General features: G+C 41.4%; 1 non-coding gene across 1 annotated transcript; it reads right to left on the bottom strand.

Moving 5' to 3' along the window:
• Nucleotides 1–2,472: 2,472 nt before the first annotated feature.
• On the bottom strand, nt 2,473–2,565 carry LOC122421811. The gene has a single exon (XR_006263623.1). It is a non-coding gene; the product is annotated as a small nucleolar RNA SNORD116 (small nucleolar RNA).
• Between the last annotated feature and the right edge of the window lie 998 nt (nt 2,566–3,563).

Below are 3,563 nucleotides of genomic sequence, written 5' to 3'. Positions count from 1 at the left end.
TGCCTGTCAAATAGGTCCCTGCCTTCTAGCGAACTCTGCAGGTGAATGAATCAGTATTTGGCATATCAGCATTTCATAGAGCCTCCATGCTAATGTCTTTTTGAAATGAAACCGAGAAAGCTGTTAACCTCAGTTAGCCAAGTGTCCCCTCTGTGACCGGGATAAATCATCAGTGTGGAGGCAGAGAACTCTGTTCTTATACTTTAGGGAATGAGAGCTGGGGCTGTGGAGAAGCTGGTGGAAAAGGGCCTCCAAATCTCAGAAAACTGAGGATTTTTACCTCCCTGAAAAGGAGAAATAAATATTACTTCTCCTTACCTCCTGATTTAGCTGTTCTAAAAATATTTTGAATAATTCGATTCAGTTAGATAGCATACCCTTGCTATCCTTATTTCCAAGCCTTTGATCCCTCCTCAGTGAAGCTCCCCAAATATTTTTATTATCCTGTATATAATTATAGTATATGTGTGTATATGTATGTGGATATATCCATATTTATGTATATATCTATATTGTTGTTGTTTTTCAGTCGCTCAGTCATGTCTAACTCTTTGCAACCCCATATATATAGATTTTTATATATGTATTAACCATATAATAATATGAATAATATGTGTTTTATGATAATATATAATAACATGATTATATAATAGATATATAGGTATTATATGTATATAGGAACCCCTAGAATCTCTTGCAACTGAAAATCTGGTATTAACTACCAGAGTAGCTTGGTCAGTTGACTAGGGATTCTCTGTGTGTGTGCTGTGTGCTCCGTCATGTCTGACTCTGCACCCCACTGGTCTGTGGCCCGCCAGGCTCCTCTGTCCATGGGATTTTCCAAGCAAGAACACTGGAGTAAGTTGCCAAGCCCCCCTCCAGGGGATCTTCCCGACCCCGGGATAGAATGTGCATCTCCTGTACTGCAGGTGGTTCCTTTACCACTGAGCCACTGGGAAAGCCCAGGGATTCTCTATTCCCTACTAATTTTTGACTGATTTTCCCATGGTTCAGATTGAACATCTATACAAAATCCTTACATCAACCTTGTGAAGCAGGATTCATTTCTGTTTTTACATTTGAAGACTCTAGAATGCAGAGAAGTTAAGGGAGGGAAAACTTAAGTCAAACCCAGAATTTCTGTCATCTTTTCCTCAGTCAGTAGACTCCATGCAACCATCAGTGGTCGGTGCCCTGGAGGTCTAGCAGTTAGGATTCAGTGCTCTTTAACCAGTAGTAGACAGATGTGGTACTGGAATTCTTTTCCCACAGATACAAACAGATATGACCTAGGCTTGCAGCCTCCATTTTATCTTAAACACTCTTGACTGCTTCCTTCTCCAGATTTCCCTAAAGGAAGGCTATTTGATTACCACATATGTCTTCAGCCCTGGGTATTTATAATCAATTGTACAATCCCTTTTATTAGTTCCAATGTGCATGTTATTCCCTCTCTCACTTTCTTTGCCTGAGCTATATGAGCTGGAAGAGGGGGAGATGACTGAGTTTAAGGCCCATGACGTGGGGCATGGAGCAAGACTCTAGGTGGATTACCAATCAGCAGAGAAACAGAACAGGTTACATTGGCTGGAAGGTTTTTATAAGATTCATGATAAGATCTACTCTCCAAAATTTCTTACATCCTAGAAAAAAAATTTAAGCGTAAATTATAAAAATGGTAGTAGAATGTTCATAGCATCCAAGTATTGTGCTTGGGAAAAACGCTTTCTTGCATGCTCCTATCATATCAGTCTTTGGTTGGAGAGAGGAGGGATCAGAATACGAAGGAAACTGGTTTGTACGGACAGAGGTCAAACATTGACGGGATACAAGATAAAAAAACGTTTGAAGTCCACCATTGGGTGCAATTGTATCATTTCACAATAATGAAAACTGGGGATCTGAAAGGTTAACCAGTTTGCCTGAGGTCACAAAACTTGTTAAATTGAAGAATTAGGACTTGAATGCAGGTCTTTTGGTGAGAATCCAGCAAAGGTGGTCTAGTGGCTTGCTTTCTTTTGTTGAAATTCCCACATGACAATACTGAAGGAAAGAGGAGACAATGACCATCCAGTGTTACTTATTCTTGAAAGAAGAGGGCCTTTATTTCCAGGCTTGTTTTTTACTTTTGTTTACCTAGGCCCAGGCCCTGCCCACCCACTACCAGGCCCCACCGCACCCCCAGCCTTCCCTAACCTCCCCAGATATCCCCAGTTTATCCCCAGATAAACCTAACCATGTCTTTCCCTATGCTACATCTTTGAACAAACCTCTGTAGTTGCACAAATCCCCAGATTACTCTATGTATTTGTTGGGTATATTCAAATTTTATTTGCAATATATAACCTGAGGAGAGAAAGAGTTGTAAGTTTGAAAAAGATTGCATCAATACTATCTTAGAGACTTATATCATTGTTACAATCATGTCACTTTCATCTCTTCATCTATAAACTTTCTTTTTTTTTTGTTCCTGGACCTCAGTTTCGATGAGGATACGGTAGTGAGTTCTCACTCATTTTGTTCAGATTTTCCAAGGAATGCATGAGAGGGTGTCGTCATCGATCCATCTATAAACTTTCTAAATGTGACCAGGTCTCACCTCCTACACAACCAGAGGGCAGATATTAATCATAGCTCTACAGGGATTTAGTTTTACCAGGAGAGTTTTTCCATAATTCTCTTAGAGTAATAAATAAAAAACAAAACAGGTTTCTTGCTCTTTCAGGGTGTTACTAGGAAAACGAAGTACTTCAAGTACTTACAACAGAAGGAATTTAATGCAGGGAATTACATGGGGGAGCTGAGAAGCCCATGTGGGTGGTAAAGTTAACAACCATGGGAAGCCTCTACCCATCCACAGAGACAAAGGAAGGAGGCGATGCTACCAGAATCCAGGGGCCAGGGTCCCCTCAAGTCCAAGCTGCAGAGGAGATACAGTCACTGCTGGAGTTGCATCTCGCAGCAGAGGGAAGGGGGAAATGTGCCTGGTTTATCTCTCCCACTGTCCTTTCTCCTTCTAACTCCTCCCATTGGCCAAACCTCTCTGGTAGCTGGCTGACTTTGGAGTCTAGAAATGCAGCCTCCAGGGGTTCAGCTCCCAGCCATACAGAACAGAATAGGGAGAGAATGAGGAATGGAAAACAAGCCCAGAAACAGCACAGAAGCCTTCCCATAGAAAAAGACCTACATTTTGGCCTCTTGTGGCTCAACTGATAAAAAAAAAAAAATCTGCCTGAAATGCAGGAGACCTGGGTTCGATCCCTGGGTTGGGAAGATCCCGTGGAGAAGGAAAAGGCTACCCACTCCAGTGTTCTAGCCTAAAGAATTCCATGGACTGTATAGTCCATGGGGTTGCAAAGAGTCAGACATGACTCAGCGACTTTCACTTTGGCCTCTAGTTATTAAGTTGTACCTCTCAGCTGTCCGACTTGAGTTCTTTCCAGTTCTGGTTAGGATGGTCTTATCAGTACAGTAACCAGATTGCATACCAATGATAATAAACATTATTAGATTCTGTAGGATATGTAATGAAATTGAAGACAGAATCCCTGATTAGATGTAGT

Source organism: Cervus canadensis, chromosome 18 (assembly GCF_019320065.1).
Source record: "Cervus canadensis isolate Bull #8, Minnesota chromosome 18, ASM1932006v1, whole genome shotgun sequence".
Lineage (NCBI taxonomy): Eukaryota > Metazoa > Chordata > Mammalia > Artiodactyla > Cervidae > Cervus > Cervus canadensis.
Note: the sequence above shows the minus strand (reverse complement) of the source record. Positions and strands in the feature narration are given on the sequence as shown.